This window comes from Rhinopithecus bieti, unplaced genomic scaffold (genome assembly GCF_001698545.2).
Source record: "Rhinopithecus bieti isolate Rb0 unplaced genomic scaffold, ASM169854v2 scaffold_15136, whole genome shotgun sequence".
NCBI lineage: Eukaryota > Metazoa > Chordata > Mammalia > Primates > Cercopithecidae > Rhinopithecus > Rhinopithecus bieti.
This window is the reverse complement of record NW_016808217.1, coordinates 380,112-400,296: the sequence shown is the minus strand read 5'-3', so window position 1 is coordinate 400,296 and position 20,185 is coordinate 380,112.

The window sequence follows — 20,185 nt, the reverse complement described above, 5'->3', positions numbered from 1 at the left end:
AAACCTAGGACAAGGATTCGTTACAAATAAAGAAATAGCATAAAGCCTTGGCCCTCTGAAAACACCCAGAAACAAAATCAAATGACTATACTCAAATTGCACCACAGTTAAAGGAACATCAGTTCGCACAGAGAAAGAACCAGCTCAAGAAGTCTGGTGACTCAAAAGGCCAGAATGTCTTCTTTCCTCTAAGTGACTGCACTAGTTCCCCAGAAATGGTTACTAATCAGGCTGAAATGGGTGACACCACAAACATATAATGCACGATAAGAATGGGAATGAGGATCATCAAGATCAGGAGAAATTTGAAATCCAATATAAGAAATCTATGGATTATAATAAAATGATACAGGAGCTGAAAGACAAAAATGTCCATTTTAAGAACAAACCAAACTGATCTGATGGAACTGAAAAATACACTTCAAGAATTTCATAATACAATCACAAGTATTCATAGAAGAATAGACCAAACTGAAGAGAGAGTCTCAGAACTTGAAGACTGGTTCTCCACACTAAGTTAGGCAAAAATAAAGAAAAGGGAATGAAAAAGAATGAACAAAATCTCCAAGAAATGTGAGATTATGTAAAGAGACAAAATCTATGTCTCGTTGACATCCCTGAAAGAGAAGGAGACAAAAGAAGCAATTTGGAAAACATGTTTGAAGATATTGTCATGAAAATTTCCCCAACCTTGCTGGAAAGGGTAACATTCAAATTCAGGAAATGCAGAGAACCCCTGAAAGATACTATACAAGATGACCATCCCAAAGACACTTGTCTTCAGATTCTTCAAGGTCAACATGAAAGAAAAAGTATTAAAGGCAGCTAGAGAGACAGGGCAGGTCACCTACAAAGTGAACCCCATTAGGCTAACAGCAGACCTTTCAATAGAAACCCTACAAGCAAGCAGAGATTGGAAACCTACATTCAGCATTCTTAAAGAAAAGAAGCTCCAACCAAGAATTTTATAACCTGTCAAGCTAAGCTTCGTAAGTGAAGAAGAAATAAGACCCTTTTCAGACAAGCAAATGGTAAGGGAATTTGTTACTACCAGACCTGCCTTACAAGACTTCCTTAACAGAGTGCTAAATATGGAAATGAAAGGCTATTACTGGCCACGAGAAAAACAATATACTTAAATACATAGACCATTGACACTATAAAGCAACTACACAATCAAGTCTGCATAATAACCGGCTAACATGGTGAAAGGATCAAATCCATACATATCAATGTTAAACATTAATGTAAACAGGCTAAATGCCCCAGTTAAAAGACACAGAGTGGCAAGTTGGATAAAGAAGTGTGACCCAACTGTATGTTGCCTTCAGGAGACCTATCTTACATGTAATGACACCCATAAGCTCAGAGTAAAGGGATGAAGTATCTACCGAGCAAATGAAAACAAAACATACTAAAAAGCAGGGACTGCTATTCTAATTTCAGACAAAACAGACTCTAAACCATCAATGACCACAGAGGACAAACAAGGACATTATATTATGGTAAAGGATTCAATTCATCAAGAAGACTTAACTATCCCAAATATATATGCATTCAACACAGGAGCACTCAGATTCATTAAACAAGTTCTTGGCCACCTATGAAGAAACTTAGATAAACGAGACCTCAACATCCCACTGACAGTATTAGAAAGATCATCAAGACAGAAAACTAACAAAGATATCTGGGACATCAAATATCAGTTGTCAATCTGTCACTTCGCTTTTTATTGCAAATCAACAGATATGATCCATCAGATAAACATCAAAAAGCTCATCCACCATGATCAAGTAGGCCTTATCTCTGGTATGCTAGATTGACTCAACATGTGCAAATCAATAAATGTGATTCATCACATAAACAAAACTAAAAACAAAAACTGCATGATTATCTCAATAGATGGAGAAAAGTTTTTAATAAAATTCAGTATCACTTCATGTTAAAAACCCTCAACAAACTAGTACTATTCACAATAGCAAAGATGTGGAATCAACCTAAATGTCAATCAACAATAGACTAGATAAAGAAAATGTGGTACATATACACCATGGAATATTATGCATGCATAAAAAAGAGTGAGATGATGTCCTTTGCAGCAACATGGATGAAGCTGGAGGCCATTACCTTAAGCAAATTAATGCAGGAACAGAAAATCAAACACCACATGTTCTCACTTGTAAGTGGGAGCTAAACGTTGAGTACACATGGACACAAATTGACACCAGGGTCTACTTGAGGATGGGAGTGGGAGTGTGGTGAGGATTTAAAAACTACCTATTGGGTACTATGCTTATTACCTGGGTGACAAGATAATATGTACACCAAACTCCCACGACATGCAATTTATCTATAGGACAAATCTGCCAATGTGTCCTTGAAACTAAGTTAAAAAAAAGAGTGGGCCGGGAGTGGTGACTTATGCCTGTAATCCCAGCACTTTGGGAGGCCAAGGCAGGTGGAACATGAGGTCAGGAGATCGAGACCATCCTGGCTAATGTGGTGAAACCCTGTCTTTATTAAAAATACAAAAAATTAGCCAGGTGTGGTGGTGGGCACCAGTAGTCCCAGCTACATTGGGAGGCAGAGGCAGGAGAATGGAATGAACCTGGGAGGCAGAGCTTGCAGTGAGCCGAGATCATGCCACTGCACTCCAGCCTGGGCAACTGAGCGAGACTCTGTCTCAAAAACAACAACAATAACAACAAAAATAGTGGACGTCAGATGTCTAATATACACTTCCTGTATAACTTTGAGTAAATCAGTGTATTGTTTTACATCTTAGTTTTCTCATATATAAATTGAGGTAGTTAGATAAAATAATATTGAAAGTTCTTTTCAAATTTAATATTCTCTGCTCAGCTCAAGAGTGAGACATGCTACTGTTCTTCTGTTGAAGACGCTTTGGGCTGATACCACCTCATGGTGGCTTTTTATTTCTAGGAACTGACATGACTCTAGGTTAGGGTAAAGAAATAGCAGCAGATTTATTTGATCACTAAAGAAGGGTTAAGTTTTTGAGGGCAGGACCTATGTCTAATGCGTCTTCATATCTCCATACTCAACAGGTATGTTTTGAATCAATGAAGCAAAACTTTTACTGGAAGAAAGACTCTGCAGGAATTTATGGAGCTGTACAGAATCTAGTGAATACAGCACTATTCACAAAAATTATTTTGGTAATTAACATCAGCTTTGGATTTGATGGCAGCAACTGAATCTGCTGTTCAAAAGATTACACAAAATCTGCTGTCCGGGACAGGGACTGGTTATAAGTTGTGGTTATTGCTGTTTCAGTAAAAGACTTTTTAATAAAAGTCTTTACTTCCAACAAAAAACCTTCATGAGTGTGCTTGATTGCTCTGTGTCATCCATATATTTTCTCACTAGATATTCATGCCATGAGCATAATGAGGATCCTGGAAGGGAGGAGCAGAGAAAAGGCAATAAATTGAACAGCAGCGATTTCTCTTTTCTTATTCCTGCCCCACCTTCAGCACAGTTCAGGCAAAAATGAGTTCAAAGTTTTACGTACCTGGAAAGAGATCATAATTTTCAGCTTGACAGGTACAAGGAGTGAGCCTATACATAAGATTAATTCTTAATAGCCTCCTGATGGGGACATTTCTTTCCATCCCTCTATCCTTGCGCAGAGTGGTGCTCCCAAACACTATAACTGGAATTCTGATGATTTGTCTATGCCTATAGCAGAGGAATTTTTGTTTTAAATTACAGGTTCCCAGATCTATCCACAAGAGAGTCAGATTTAATTGATATGGCAGGGTGGTGAAGGTCTGGAAATTTGTGTTTTTACAAAGTTCCCCCAGGTAATTCTGATAACCAGTCAGGTTTAGGATTCACTGATCTACTAAATAAGGACAGAGGCGTCTTACAGAATGGCAGTGAAGGCCCTTTGTAATAGTTCCTTCAATCCTCTTTCCTTTTTCCAGCTTATTTCTCGTTATTCCTTCTGTGCCATTCCTGCCTTTACGCCCAACCAGATCACGTGTGGCTACCCAAACATCATAGACTCTGTGTATCCTGTGCTCACACTGTATCCTGTGCTATAAGACTTGTGCACCAGGTGTCTGTTTCGTGAACTTAACATCTTTCAATGACCAGTTGAACCTACACTTTACATCTCTGAGTTTCCTGGTAACCATCCATTTGCCTGAATAATTAATTAATTAATCGTTTTTTTGTGTTCTCATAATACGTTGAATGTTCTGTCTCTGTTATAAATACAACGACATATTTTTCTACTCCCTAAATTGGCACAAACAGCCAAATAGTGGGATAGGATATTTTAAATAGAACAGAGTATTTAAAACTATTTTGGCCTAAATTTTGAAGTTTTAGCCAAGATAAAATAATACTTGTTAAATCAACTAATACAGAAATGAGTTTGTAATAGCCCTTTCCTCCATCCCCGCTAAAACAAAACAAAATAAAACAAAATCCTCCCATTTTGCTTTCCCAGGCCTAGTCTTAATTTTCTGGGGCAATAGTTTAAAAAAATCAAATTTTTTGTCCAGTTAATACAAAATGTAATAGAATTAAAGAAGGCAGTTCCTGCTTCTGTCCCCAGCTGCCACCTCTTTCTCCTCTCCAGAGATCCACACTGTCACTAGTTACTTACATTTCTCCTAAGACAGTCTATGAGTTTTCAAATGCATATTCGAACATACACAGACACACACACTGAACCAAACTGTATTACTGCATATATATTGCACCTTGCTTTTATTATTTAACAATTTATCTTGGAGATTTATTCCATGTTTGTAAATAAAGATATATCTCATTCCTTTTGCTGGCATATCATTTCATTATTAGTAGCTATACTGTAATTTACTTAACTAGTCCTCTACTCATGGAAATTTAGGATGCTGCATAACTTTTGCTATGACAGATAGCAAAAGAATTCTATAGTGTACATATACCATTTCTTAAGGTTCAAGAATACCTGTGGATAAATTCCAAATAATGGAATTGTTGGTGTGTACATTTTTATATTCAATAGATATTTCCAAGTTGCTCTTTATAGAGCAGACATGAACTAGTGCTGCCTCCACAAATGACTTTGTCAAACCCTGTGTTATTAAACTTTTTTACTTTCTGGCAATCTGGTATTTAAGGAGTGCTATCTACTTATAGCTTTCATTTTCATAACCCATTATAATGGGACTGCACATCTTTCCATATGGTTAAGGGCCAGTTGTATTTTCTTTTCTGTGAACAATGTCTTCCTTTTCATAATTCATTAAAAAAAATCAAAATTATCATGTTTCCCCCTTTACAGTCTCTGGAATTTATGTCATACTTAGAAAATGTCTATTTTACAGAGATTATTTTCAAAATTAGCTCTAAAGCTTCACAAAGTATTTTTCCCTTGAAATTTATGATTACATCAAATTTATACATTTTATCTGGAGTCAGAATAATTGACATATTTATCATATTGTGTCTTTATATCCAATAATACATTATACATTTCTTTGGCTTAAGTTTTTTGTATGTATATGTTTTTTGGAGTATTTTAAAGTTTCTTAATATAGATGTTACAGATTTTTCATGAAGCGTATTATAGGAGAAGGCATTGTTATCATAGAAGATGACAGTTTCATGAGTGTTACTGACCCTGAAGACCTTTTTGTGGGACAAGATGTGGAGGTAGAAGACAGTGACAATGGTGAGTTTGTGTAAGCCTACACTAATATGTGTATTTTTGTCTAGTTTTAACAAAAAAGTTTTAAAAGTTAAGAAAAAATTCAAAACTTTAAATTAGAAATACACTTATAGAATAAGGTTATAAAAGAAAGTATTTTGTACACCTGTACAATGTGTGTTTTAAGGTAAGTGTGATTACAAAAGAGTCAAAAGTTAAGAAAATAAGAAGTTTGTAAAGTGAAATAGTTACAGTAAGCAAAAGTTAATTTATTATTCAGAAAAGAAACTTTTTTTTGGTATCAGTTGAGTGTAGTCTAGGTGTATAGTGTTTATAAAGCTTACAGTAGTGTACGATAATGCCCTAGCCTTCACATTTACTCTTCACTCACTCACGGACTCACCCAGAGCAACTTCCGGTCCTGCAAGCTCCATTCATGGTAAGTACCTTATACAAGTGTACCATTTCTTTCACTTAATTTTTTTTTTTTTTTTTTTTGAGACAGAATCTTGCTCTGTTGCTCAGGCTGGAGTGCAATGGCGCGATCTCCGCTCACTGCAACCTCTGCCTCTCGAGTTCAAGCGATTCTCGCACCTCAGCCTCCCGAGTAGCTGGGATTACAGGCATGTGCCAACATGCCTAGCTAATTTTTTAATTTTTAGTAGAGGTAGGGCTTTGCTGTGTTGACCAGGCTGGTCTTCAACTCCTGACCTCAGGTGATCCACCCTCCCCAGCCTCCCAAAGTGCTGGGATTACAGGTGTGAGCCACCACACCCGGCCTTAAATTCTGTTTTCACTGTATCTTTTCTACGTTTAAATACCCAAATACTTACCACTGTGTTACAATTGCCTACAGTATGCAGTATAGTCACACGCTTTACAGGTTTGTAGCCTAGAAGCAATAGGTGGTACCACACAGCCTAGGTGTGTAGTAGGCTCTATCATCTAGGTGTGTGTAAGTTCACTTATGATGTGCGCACAAGGAAATCTCTTAACAATATGTTTCCCAGAACGTATCCCCATTGTTAAGTTATATATGCCTGCACTTGCTTTCCTTGTGTCATGAGGCCAAATTGAGAAAGGATGTATAAGTGATAAAGTCATCCAGACGTGGGAAAACAACTGTGGTAAGAATATCTCTAACCGTCTCTTCTTCATTTTATTTTACGAACATCTCACTTCCATTTGAAAATAGCCTGTGTAATGTAATCTTACTTTGGGGCTGTAGTCGACCATCTATTTACACTCATTTTATAGTTAGGGAATTAATTATTCCTATGAGATCTTACATTTAGGTTTTCATGGGGAAATTCACTTAACAGATCTCATTGACTTCTCTTTGAAATTCTAGTGATGCCATTCTAGAGCCAGTCAAGCAACAACCAGATGATAAGGGTCTATCTGGGGATCTAAATTCTTAGGAGTGGATTGATGTTATTACAAGGGTAGGATGCTCCTTGGGGTGTGCACAGACAGGTTTGTAGGAAGGATGTGAATTCTACAGGTGTTTTTTTGCTCCATTGAAATGTAGGCATAACCGAAGGGAAGAAAAAAGTGTTAGAAGAGTGTATTCTTTGGTCAGGGACATTAAAATGACATATAAACTTCCAGATTTGATTCTGGATTTATATTTGTAGTTTCCCATCCCTGGCCTTGGACTTTGCAAAAAAGAGTTATGATTCCAAAAAGGAGCAATTTCCTCTCAGTCATTTAGGATTATGGTTAAATTTATTGGGGAAGTTTATGTTTTACTTACCAGAAAGCAATTTTGACTTTCTGGGTCTGGAAGCATTTTCAAGGGAACAAAAAATCAAGACCAATATTTAAAATAAAAACCAATATCCTGGAAAATTCATGGTAAATTTTTTTTTTCAATCTACTCTCAACAGCTATTAATTAATTTTTTCCCAATGTTTCTTTTCAGGCCTTGTTCACATATAGGCCTATGTTAAGAAAGTGGATACAAGCTGTCATATCTTTCACAGTCAACTTTATTTGCTTTATAGTCTATCACAAACATTTTCTGTGATAAATTGTTTCTTCATAATTTTACATTTTAGTGGCTGCATAAAAATGCACTGAGATATAGCACCATAATTTTAAAAATCATTTTTCTGAGACCAGATTTTGGGCAGTTTTTGCTCACAATTAATGCCACAATAAATAACTTCACAGGTTCACATGTTTTCTTTTCCTTTGCTAAGATATTTATTTAACAGTGGGATTTTTTATCTAAAGGAGGGTAGATACTTATTTAGAGTGGGATTTTTTAACTAAAGGAGGGTAGATATTTCCAATGGTCTTGATACACATTGTCAAATTGCTTAAAGAAGGATTCTCTAGCTATCCACACTTCCCAAGAATGGAGTGCAGCCACTGTTCCCACATTCCTAGTAGTTACCATTAGCAGGAGTGACCAAGTAGTTGCCCATGGATTTGTTTTATTGCTGCTACTCTAGTATAAGTGCTTGCCTGGATTATGCCAAAGCTTCCTTGCTGGTGTCCCAAGGCTTTCACTCCTGCCTTTTCTAAAACCTTTTCTTTACATATCTCTTAAAGTATAATCATAATAACACTCATCTACTTTAGCCTTTTCTCTACATTTAGAATGGAATCTACAGTTCCTTCCATGGCCTAAAAATCATTTGTGTTCTGGCTCAGCCCACTTCTCCAACCCCATCCCCTAACACTCTTCTCTTATTCATCACTTCCAAGGCACACTGGTCTTCTATTTTAAAGCATACCAAGTTCATTTCCATCTCAGGGTCTTTGTACGTGTCCTTTGCTTGCCTATGCGTCTTCTTCCAGACATTCACATGGCTTGCTCTTCCTTATTTTTTAGGTTTCAGTTCGAGTGATACTCCCTTGGAGATGCTCTCTCTGACAACTTTGGCCAGAGTAGCATCCACCCTGCCCATTTTCTAGCTCTTCTTTATCCCTTCATAAATTCTGTTAAGGACTATATCTGGTTTTTTCCCCCCACTTACTGTATTATGGTTAAAACCAAATAAATGCCATTTGAATGAAGAGATGAATAAACAGACTCCCTCTCATGGAGCCTGGGAGGTAGAATCCCATTTTTATTGTAAACTTAGGTAGGATGACTAAAATGCTCTCCGATTCCATGTCTCATGTTTTATTTGCATGTGCTAGGTTCTGAAATTCTCAGTGGAATGTCTAGAATCAAGAGGAAAATTGTAGGTATTTGGTTTAAGTGAAAATGTCACCTCCCAGGTTGTATCCTCTTGTTTCTTCGAGTTCTTTCTTTGAGCAAGTGTTTTGTTTTTTTTTTTCTTTCCTTTTCTTGCTTTTTTTTTTTTTTTTTTTTTTCCGCTACTGTTATGGGAAGAGCACTGGATTAGACACTGAGAAACATATCTAAGAAGTGTTAGAAGTATTTCTTGCCTTTTAGGAACATATAATTTAATTGTGAAGACAGTGAAATATGTAGACATGCATGCATTCTTCTCCCAATACACACACACACACTGACTGCAGTAAAATATAAACAAGAGTATTAATAAAAATAACCAATATTTTTGAATGTTAAGAATATCAGGCACTTTACTAAATATCTGATGTATATATGACATGCAATCCTCACACTAGCCATATATGGTTGGCATTATTATTTTCCTCATCTTTAAGATGAGGAGATTCGGATTCACTTAGTAACTTGCCCAAGATTACAGACTCAGCAAATGGGGGAGCCCTACTCCAAATCTTGCTCTAAATCATCATCTATTCAGTAACATTTTGGATATAGGATAAGGCATTGGGTATATTTTGAAGAATTTCCAGATTTTACAAAAACAAAAAAGGTAAGAAAATGTACTTGGACTGGGAACACAATGTAAACAAGATCTGACCATTAAAATGTGAAATGCAAGTCTCAGGTTAAAGTATTTGGAATAGAAAATTCTAGAACATACCTCCTCTGTGTCTAGAGACCTACTCACACCTGGACTGATTGAATTCTTCTACCTATAGAATCAGGCCTGCTCAGTTCAGGGAAGTGTATCAGTAGTTTCATATCTACCCTTTTGCTGTAAAAAAGAGTCATAAGCTGTTCTTAAGCTTCTGAATCAGAGTGTGAACTTTCCTTCCTTCCTTCCTTCCTTCCTTCCTTCCTTCCTTATCCTTCTCCTTCTCCTTCTCCTTCTCCTTCTCCTTCTCCTTCTCCTTCTCCTTCTCCTTCTCCTTCTCCTTCTCCTTCTCCTTCTCCTTCTCCTTCTCCTTCTCCTTCTCCTTCTCCTTCTCCTTCTCCTTCTCCTTCTCCTTCTCCTTCTCCTTCTCCTTCTCCTTCTCCTTCTCCTTCTCCTTCTCCTTCTCCTTCTCCTTCTCCTTCTCCTTCTCCTTCTCCTTCTCCTTCTCCTTCTCCTTCTCCTTCTCCTTCTCCTTCTCCTTCTCCTTCTCCTTCTCCTTCTCCTTCTCCTTCTCCTTCTCCTTCTCCTTCTCCTTCTCCTTCTCCTTCTCCTTCTCCTTCCTTCTTCCTTCCTTCCCTTCCTTCCCTTCCTTCCCTTCCTTCCCTTCTTTCATTTTACATTAATTGATAACCTAGTATGTGCCAGTTCTCTTACTAGATACCATTAAGAAACACTTGACCAGGTGTGGTGGCTCATGCTTGTAATCACAACACTTTGGGAGGCCAAAGCAGTAGGATCACTTTGTGGCCGGGAGTTCAAGACCAGCCTGGGCAACATAGGGAGACCTCAACTCTGCACACACACAGACAAATTTAAAAATTAGCTGCATGTGGTGGCACATGCCTGTGGTCCCAGCTGCTTGGAAGGTTGAGGTGGGAGGATTGGTTGAGCCCAGGTGGTTGAGATTGCAGTGAGCTGTGATTGCACCGATGCACTCCAGCCCATGTGACAGAGGGAGATCTTGTCTCAAAAAAAAAAAAAAAGGCATACTTGTAAAATAACATAATCTTGACCAAAATGAACACATTTGTATAGATTTGTGACATTACTACTTGTTACTGATCTGTCTGTTATTGTCTGTTAGCTTCATAAAGGAAACAAGTAAACAGAAAATCTTCTCAGCAAACTAGCACAGGAACAGAAAACCAAACACCACATGTTCTCACTCATAAGTGGGAGCTGAACAATGAGAACACATGGACACTGGGAGGGGAGCAACACACACCAGGGCCAGTCGGGGGTTGGGGAATGAGGGGAGGGAGAGTATTAGAACAAATAGCTAAGGCATGTGGACCTAAAACCTAGATGACAGGTTGATAGGTGCATCAAACCACCATGGCACATGTACACCTATGTAACAAACCTACATGCTCCACACTTGTATCCCAAAACTTAAAGTAAAATTAAAAAAAAGAGAAAGAAAATCCTGTTACCACAAGTATCATGGGTGCTTAACTTCATTATGTTACCATGGCAACTCCAAGTACCATAACTTTTCAAGGGCAGATTGATACCAGTAAAATATTATGATAATCTCATGATAGGGCAAGCTCATGATAATCTGGATGATGCTCTCTTCCCTTTTGGTGAAAATTTTCCCATTTGAGATGGATTTAAGCAGTTTAATTGCTTCTTCCTAGTTTGCCTGTGTTATAAGAGTAAATATCTATGGGAAGGATATTATAATTATCGTCTACCTTTTATCGATAAAGAAATGGAGGCTTAAAGAAGTCAGATGAAGGGATGTAATCACTCCACTAATAAACTACGTTATGTAGAAATAAACTTATGTTATGTGAGGATGGCATTATCAGAAGTTTTTAGATGCATATGAAAAGTTTACAGTGCTCATTGGTAGAAAGATAATCCTATGGCCAAATTGCACAGGAGGAAGTTAAAGCCCCAGATGGATGGGTGATAGGGGCTTTAAAATGCAGGAGATAAAGGATTCTTCCATAGGTCCACATTTAGGTCTTGTTACATAGACTTCACATATTTAATACCCAGCAACAACTATGCAACCTCTGGACAATTTAGCAAGGGGAAGCTTATGGTGTAATGAGAACTTCTACTTAGGTGGGTGCTATGCTTAGGTGCTGAAACTTCCCAGCAATATACAATCATCATGCAGGAGTCTCAGAGGGATGTGGTTGGGGATAAAAGTCCACTGTGACTTCCTACTGCATAGAATACTATTGGCACCACATCTTCTATCAGGAAACCAGGGGACACATACCAAAAGTGTTCACTAAACGTCTCAGTCCTGGTGTACTCTCACATCCCTTTCTTAAAACATGTATCTCTTGAGCTCACTGACACAGTTTGGATGTTTGTTCCCTCCAAATCTCATGGTGAAATTTGACCTCCAATATTGGAGGTGGGGCTTAGAGGGAGGTGTTTGGGTAATGGGGTCAGGGGAGTTCCCTCATGAATGAGTGAGTTCACAGTCGAGTCATTCACACAAGAGCTGGTTGTTTAAGAGAGCCTGGAACCTCCTCTCCTCTCTCTTGGTCTCTTCTTATTTCTTGTTTCCTCTGTCACCATGTGATACACTGGCTCTTCTTGCCCTCCACCAGGAATAAAAAATTTTCGGAAGTCTCACCAGAAGCCAAGCAGAAGCCAGCACCATGCTTCTCGTACAGCCTGCAGAATGATGAGCCTTTGTCCTTTTAAATAAACCTTTGTCCTTTATAAATCACCCAGCCTCAGGATTCCTTGAAAGCAATGCAAAATGAACTAGTGCCCTCACTATAGCGAAATACAACCTGTATATGATTTATGTGCTCATTGTCAGCAAACCTCAAACTCTGCAAAGAAATAAACACTTCTGCTCAGTCTCGTATGATATAAAAAAACTTCATTAGGCAGAAACTAAGCCTATTTTATGCAGTGGTATATAATGATGATTATCTAGAACTTAGCATAGTGACTGGCACATAGATTGCCCCTCGATAAAAATTCATGATTAGAAGTGATGATAGTGTATCAGTCAATATTTGCAATACACATAACAGAGCTTAATCAGCCTAAGTGGCTTAAGGAAATTATGACAATCTTAATTGATATTGTGCATCTTACAAAATCTCTGGGAAGGTCAGAAAAATCATGATTGGAGGCCGTATCATTGGGAAAAACACCCTTCAAATTACACTCTATGACTGTTCCCATTGAAGCTCAGTTGCTGCTGCCAGTGGACACAGACATTGCAGCTTTCATAGATGACACTAGCCATGGACAACACCACCTGGATTCCCACCACTGTCACCTCTCAGTGCTGCATGCCACTCCAACATCCCTCCTTCTAGTGGGTTTGGTGTGATGCTTTCTTTCCTCGCTCTCTTACAAAGTAAAACATCATCCAAATGCACCTGATGGATGGAGCCTAGGTCACTTTGAGGGTTATTTGAGAAGAGGCTGTGAAAATGAATCTATGACTTCTTCTTTGAGGTGGAGGGATTCAAAAGTTATGAATTAATTCACATATGGAGCAAAAGAGTCTGAAAAATGGCTCCAGTTTATTATTATAGAATGTGGATTGCTATGATGGCAGAGAGTCAGGTTAAAGAGGGAAGAGACTGGAGAAGACATAATATGAGAGAAAAAGCTTAGTCTCTATAAGCTGCATTAAGTGAGGTTTGAGGGGCCGTATTGTCTGCCCTTTATCAGTCAGGGGAATTATGTGATCCATAAACTTCCCTAAGACCACCCTGGGTCTCCATTTTACTATTTGGTATCAGAGAGCCCATGGCTACCAAGCAGGAAGGGGATTGAGATGGTCATACAACACACTGACTCCCTCAAATTACTAGGAATTGAGAAGATTCTGTGGAAGTTATAAAGGCATGGTAGTAAACATGTTCAGAGATAATTTGGGAAGGAGTAAAAAGCAAAAGATCTGGTGGGTGTAAAATCTTTCCATGTATCCTTTGGCAAATATGATATAAATTTTCGGGCTTCAAATTTTCAGACTGAATGAAATTAGTTAAAATTAATTGAACTATTTTGATGAAAACTCTTGATATTTAATTTGATTCCTGTGGTTTTGAACTGATGAATTTCAGAATGACATTGAATTTTAACAGAATATGTTAATAGGTGCAGAACCACATGAAGCTGATGGAAATAGATTGTCAAAAATCACCTCAAAAACACATTGGCAGTGTTCCTGGAGCTTGCTTTAATAGCCTCATCAAAAAACAGGCATTGTCCACCAACTAATAAAATAGAAAAAAGACAGAGCTTAATGTTAATGACCATCAACTTGTTGATTTGAGCTGCAATTCTCCTCTGTGTCAGCACATTTATATTCTTGAGGAGAACAGAAGGAAGGTGACCAGCTACATTTGTAAACCAGAGACACAGGCCCCATGCACAGGCTAGATTAGTCTTTTTATATTACCCATAATTCTGCAGGAGAAGGAAAATTTAAGCACATCAGAAGTCACAAAGGCATTAATCATTTTGTACTGAGCATGGCTTAAAATCCACTGATTTCACTCTCAACTGTTTATTGAGCCTTTACCAGAGATGGGCGATATGTTAATGCCTGGGCACATAATGGTGAACAGAACTCAGTAAGGCTCTTAGTCCCACTAGAAATAACTGGAGTCATATGTCACTCAAATAGGCACATACATGAAATGAAAATCAGAAGCAATGCATCAGAATAAGAAGGTTTATGGAAATGGCATTTAACCTTGTCATAAGATCAGGGAAGCCTTCTTTGAAAAGGTGATACTTTATCTGATATCTGAAAGGTGATCAGGAGGTGACCAGATGGCAAATGAAGGAAGAGCATTTCAAGGAGAGGGAGCACCATGTGAAAAGGCTATATGGCTGGACAAAAGCATGAAGAGAATAAGGAACACAGTGAAATCTATGTGGCTGGGAGTCTGGGAGCTCAGAGAAGTGGGTAGGTATAATGGGGTGGGAGCAATTTGGTGGCACAAGCATAGAACTTGAGAATGTAATAGGGCTGGAGACATATGTAGGGGACAGACCTCCAAGGACTTACAAAGGATTTGGTATCTATAATGATGGCAATGAGAAGGCAATGAAATGTATTAATAAGTGGAGTGACTTGCTCTTTTTATTTTTTCTTTTCTTCGGGCCACTTTGGTTGCATTATGCACAGTCACATGAGAGTATCTTGTGTAGTTGACTTTTCTCAGATTTATCTGGGCTAACACTTGTGAATGCTTGGCGGTGACAGTGACTGAAGGGAGACCCTTGGTGTCCATCCTACTTTACACATTTACAATGTATGAATCAGAGCCAGAGTTGGAGCTGTAGGCTTGGTTTAAAGAAACCCTCTGGCAAACACGCAAGCTGTGCTCTCAGAGAAGCCATGTTGCATTGCCATGAATTACTGGGTATGGTCAGCAGATATTACCAGAGGTCATCAGGCTGCCACATGTTTGGTGAGTCTCGAATCTCTGTTTCTCTCTTGTGACATGCTTAGAGGGTGGAAATGATATTCTACCTGTTCAATAATGGCTCATTTAGTCTCTTATGTCTTCAACTACATCATCCTGAAACTGAGTTTGTTGCCTCATATGGTTGTAAACTCTGCTACAGTGCAAGGCATCACCTGGATCATTTCGTCAAGATCTGGGTAAAATTTCCCACCAAGCCGCTAGTGCCAATTTGAACCATTATCCTCAGTTGTATAACAACTAGGCATTTGCATGTGCAGTTAGAGAGCCTACAATAAAGATCAGCCTCTGCGCACGTGCAGCCAGTATCTACAAGATCCAGAAGGTCCAGCAGGCCAGGCTATGACAGAAATTACCAGCTTTGTAAAACTTGAAAAATTTTGATCAATGAATTTAACTCTAACAATAACTCAAAAAGACTGCCAAGGTGACATAATTGGTTTCATTTTATAGATGGTGACCCACAAGTTTTTGGTCTTTGATGAAATGATTGTTTCATTCACAGCTATTTTGTGTAAAGGTCACAGAATTCCACTCAAAATTGTTTCGGCAAGAAAGGATATTTATTATAAAATCACAGAAACAATTACCATTAGTTAATGATTAATTCATTCATCTTTTTATTGTTTGTCTATGATGTTCCAGAGTCTATGTTAGGTTCTGAGAATACAAGGATAAACTAAAGTGCACACAGACTCTGCTTTCATACAACTTACAGTATGGTAAAAAAGGATAGATACCATTCAAACAATCGCACAAAGGTAAAATTTGATTTTTGTACTTACTATGACAAGTAACATGAAGAAGACTGGACTGATGCTATGAAGGCCCAGGTTAGTGGAGTTGACCAGCCCAAGCTGAGATCTGACAGATGAAAAGGAGTTAATTAGGAGGAGAGGAGACAGAAGAGAGTCCCAGGCTGAGGGGACAGCATAGGCAAAGGTGCCAAGTTTTCAGAAAGCATGGCAAGAACTGCAGACCAAAGAAGGACAATGTGACTGAAGAAGGCAAGGAAAGAAGAAAACCAAAGGGGAGGCGTAGCAGAGGAGGACAAAAGCCAGATGATCAGAGAGAACACTAGACATAATACTAATAGACATACTTTATGCAAATTGTATCAGTATTTCCACTAATATTCCTTTTCTGGTGCAGGGTTGAATCTAGGATTACAGAATGCATTTAGCTGTCATGTCTCTTTGGTCTTTCCCATCTGTTACAGTTCCTTGTTCTTTTCTTTCATGACTTTGACACTTTTGAAAAGTCCTATCTAGTTCCTTTTCAAGAATGCCCCTCAGTCTGGTTTCTGATATTTCTTTATAATTAAATTCAGGTTATGCATTTTTGGCAAGAACACTGCACAAGTGATAATGTGTCATTCTTATGGCATTGAATTAGGAGGCAAATGATGTCAATTTGTCCCCAAAATGTTAACTTTGATCATTTTGCTAAGGCGGTAATTGCCAGACTTCTCCCCTCTATAGTAACTGCTTTCTCTTTATAATTAATGGGCATCTTTCCAAGAGATATTTTGACACTATATTACTACCCTCTTTCTCAGGATATTTTCACCCACTCATTATATTCATAGATGATCCTTGCCTAAAACAGTGATTACTGTGGTATTTGTCACACAGTGATTTTGTATTTATTTCTTCTACATTTATTCACTGAAATTCTACTTTAAGATGAAGATTTCTCTTTCCACTTTTATTTATTTGCTCTACTATTTATTTATATCACTATGTACTCATGAATTATTATTTTGTATTGATTAGAATCCATTCTGTCATTGTGTATTTTGATTATCAAATTGTCCCTGATTTGGCCATAGGTAGCGCCATCAATTTGGCTTCTGTGTCTTTTTAAATTTTCCTGGTCATTTTTTTTTTTTTGAGCGCTTCATGGCTTTTCTGAACCACAAAGATGCTCCATTCTCATCTTGTATTTCACCCTGCCCCAGTCCTTGTGATCAACCCTTTTCTTTGAGGCTTGAAGAATGGCATTGAAAATTCAAGGGCTTCTTGTGGGGGTTAGAGTGTCATTGTTCCTGATCCTCTCCATGGACAGCTACATCTGTTGCTATACTTATCTATCTGTATATATCTTTAAAAACATGAGTTTATACTGATGCTTCCAATTTCAGTCCAACACCACAGGACTCATGCTAGCTTTCCCCCATTCCTTATTTATAACTCCTATTTCCAACAGTAAGAAACCTGGCTTTCATTATCTATGATATATTAACTTATTTGCTCCATCCCAGAATACACATAAGTAGTTTCAAAATTGCCAACCATACTCCTGTGAAAAATGAACCTCCTAACTAGCGTACAATATTTGTGTATAGTTCTTTTCATCTTTAGCATTAGAATACAGTCAATACTTATTTTTAAAAATCATATTAAAGTGAACTCATATTCCTATAAAAACAAACCTACTAACTAGAGGATAATATTTATATACAGTTATTCTTTTTGCATTTACCCTTAGAATACATAGTCAATACTTATTTTCTTGAAATCATGCTACATACAAATTCAGGCCTCTGTCTGAGTTGGCCGATAATAAATTCAATCACAGATATTATTAGGGCTTCCTTTCCTTAGCCCCACATTTTTACAGAGGTCCTAACCATCTTAAGAAGGGAGAAACCCCCGGGGAAAACTCTCCAGTCTTTGGACCACACAGAATGGGCAGAAGGTACTTTTCTGAAGGCGGGGACATAGATCCCAACCATATCAATCCCTAACCTGCAATCTGACAGTATTTGGAGATAGGGCATTTAGAGAAGTAATTAAAGTGAAATGAGATCCTAAGGATGGGACCCTCATCTGATAGGGCTGAGGTCCCTATAAGAAGAGAAAGAGACCCCAGAGCTCTCTCTCTCTCTCTTTCTCTCTGCACACACACACAGAGGGAAGAAATCATGTGGGAGCACAGTGAGAAGGTGGCTATCTATAAGCCAGGAAGAAGGCCTTATCTTATTGCACCTTGACTGCAATATTTGAAACTTCTAGTTTTCAGAACAGTGAGAAAATACATTTCTGTTGTTTAAACCACCCAGTCTGTGGTATTTTGTTATGGCAGTTGAGCAAATGAATATAGGAGGGAACAGTTACAACTGAAAATATTCCAAATACTATATGTAGAGAGTTCTAGGAGGTATTACTTTCATAAAACAAGAATACGCTCCTGGGAAATTGCAACTTTCTGTGACTAAAAATATTCTTAGAAATTTAAAATCTGATCTACAAACTAAAATATTCAATAGAAGGATTGGAATATAATATTGAGAAAATCTCCCAGGGCAAAAAGTAAAATGAAAGAGAGAAAAAAATGTTAAGAATAAGGCTAGAGATATATAACGTTATTAACAAGTAAATATCCAATACCTTATTAATAAAATTTCAAAATACATGAAGAGAAATGGAGAGGAGAAAGAAGATTTTTTTTTTTAAAAAAAATAGACAAACTCATCTTAAAGCTAAAGAAATATACACGTGCCAATTAGGAAGAAGAAAAAGAGACACATACCTAGATAAACTCTCATGAAATTTCATAGACCCAAAGATAAATATAACTCTGCAGCTTCCAGAGAGAAAATAAAAAAGTCTCTTACCGAGGAACAAAATGATACCAACATCAAAACAGCAATACTAGATGCTAGAAGAGCCTTCAAAGTTCTGAGAGGAAATAGTATTACATATTATTAACACAAAGAACTAACATTTATTGAATGTCATGTGCTAGGCATTATTGTAAACGCTTTATATAAATTATTTTATTTAACTCCTTCAACAATCCTTTGAAATAGATATTATTATTAAACACATTTTCCAGATGAGGAAACTGAGGTAGAAAGGTTAAGTGACATTCTTTAAGTAGAGCTACTAAGAGTTCTATGTTCAGCTAAATTATTACCCAGGTGTGACAGCAATGAAAAGAACATTCAGAAATTCAATATCTTAAAAAAATAAAATCTCTTTAAAAATTGCATTAGAGTATGTTCTCAAAACAGATCAGCAAATGCACAGACACAAATGAAACAAAAGATATCCCCAAAGGAAGAAAAGAGATCCAAGAAGCTGCTGAATTCACCCAGCTAATGAGAAAAAATCCTAGGAAAGTTTGAGAGTGGTTTAATTTAGTCCCAGTCACATGATATTAGTGATGTAGTGAGTTAGGCATGTGTTTCTTTTGTCAATAAGAAAAAGGAAGACCATTAGAACCTTCAGGCAAAACAAAACTCTTTATAAGCAAGCCATGTTTCAAATATAAAACAAGCTATGATGTAGCAGGATTTGGATCACGTATGTTAGATATAAGCAATGAGACTCCATTGAATGCAAACCTTTGGAGCTTTGTCCTTTGAGTCATGTAGATTTGGTAACCTAGGATTATGATTTATTTTAAAGACTAACCATATCACTGTGTTAAAACTATGTACTATTACATAAGCATAGTATCTCAAATACTGTTTATTGTTTTTCAGTTTTTAGAACATGCATATTATATATATTTACATAATCAAAGTATAACATTTAAATCTACATTTTGGAGATAAACACTAATATGGACTGGAAATATAGAAATCATGGTATAGTAGAAAGAATCAGAAATCAGAAAGTGATGGCAGGGGCTTAGAGAAGGAAGACAGAAGGTGATATAAGAAGGTGAATTTCATTCTCTTATGTAACGTAAAATCAAGATGCTGTGTCTATTGGGTCTTCTGGGAAGCAGATACTGAGATGGAATTGGGGACACACGCAGTTTATTGGAGGGTAATGCCTGTGAACCATGGAGGGAGTGTGGAAACAGGATTGGGCTAGGAAAACCTTCAGAGTGTCACACAGAGAAGACGTCCAAGAATGGAAAGGTGGATGGAAGTGGGATTAGGCAAGGAGAACTTCAGACTAGGATGCAGATCTGACTATGGCTCAGTCAAATCAACAGGGCATTCTGGAGCAAAGACTGCTCAACAGAGGAGACCGAGAGGGGCAGAAATGGCCCACTATAGGATTCCCACTACATACACTTCATCATTGGCTGAGACCTGGCTGGGACAAGCTTGGCATTGGCTCAAAAGCTGAAGTGAATCATAAACAGGCTGCAACCGAAGACTGTCAATTAACTGCATTTCTTGAACTGGAATGGCA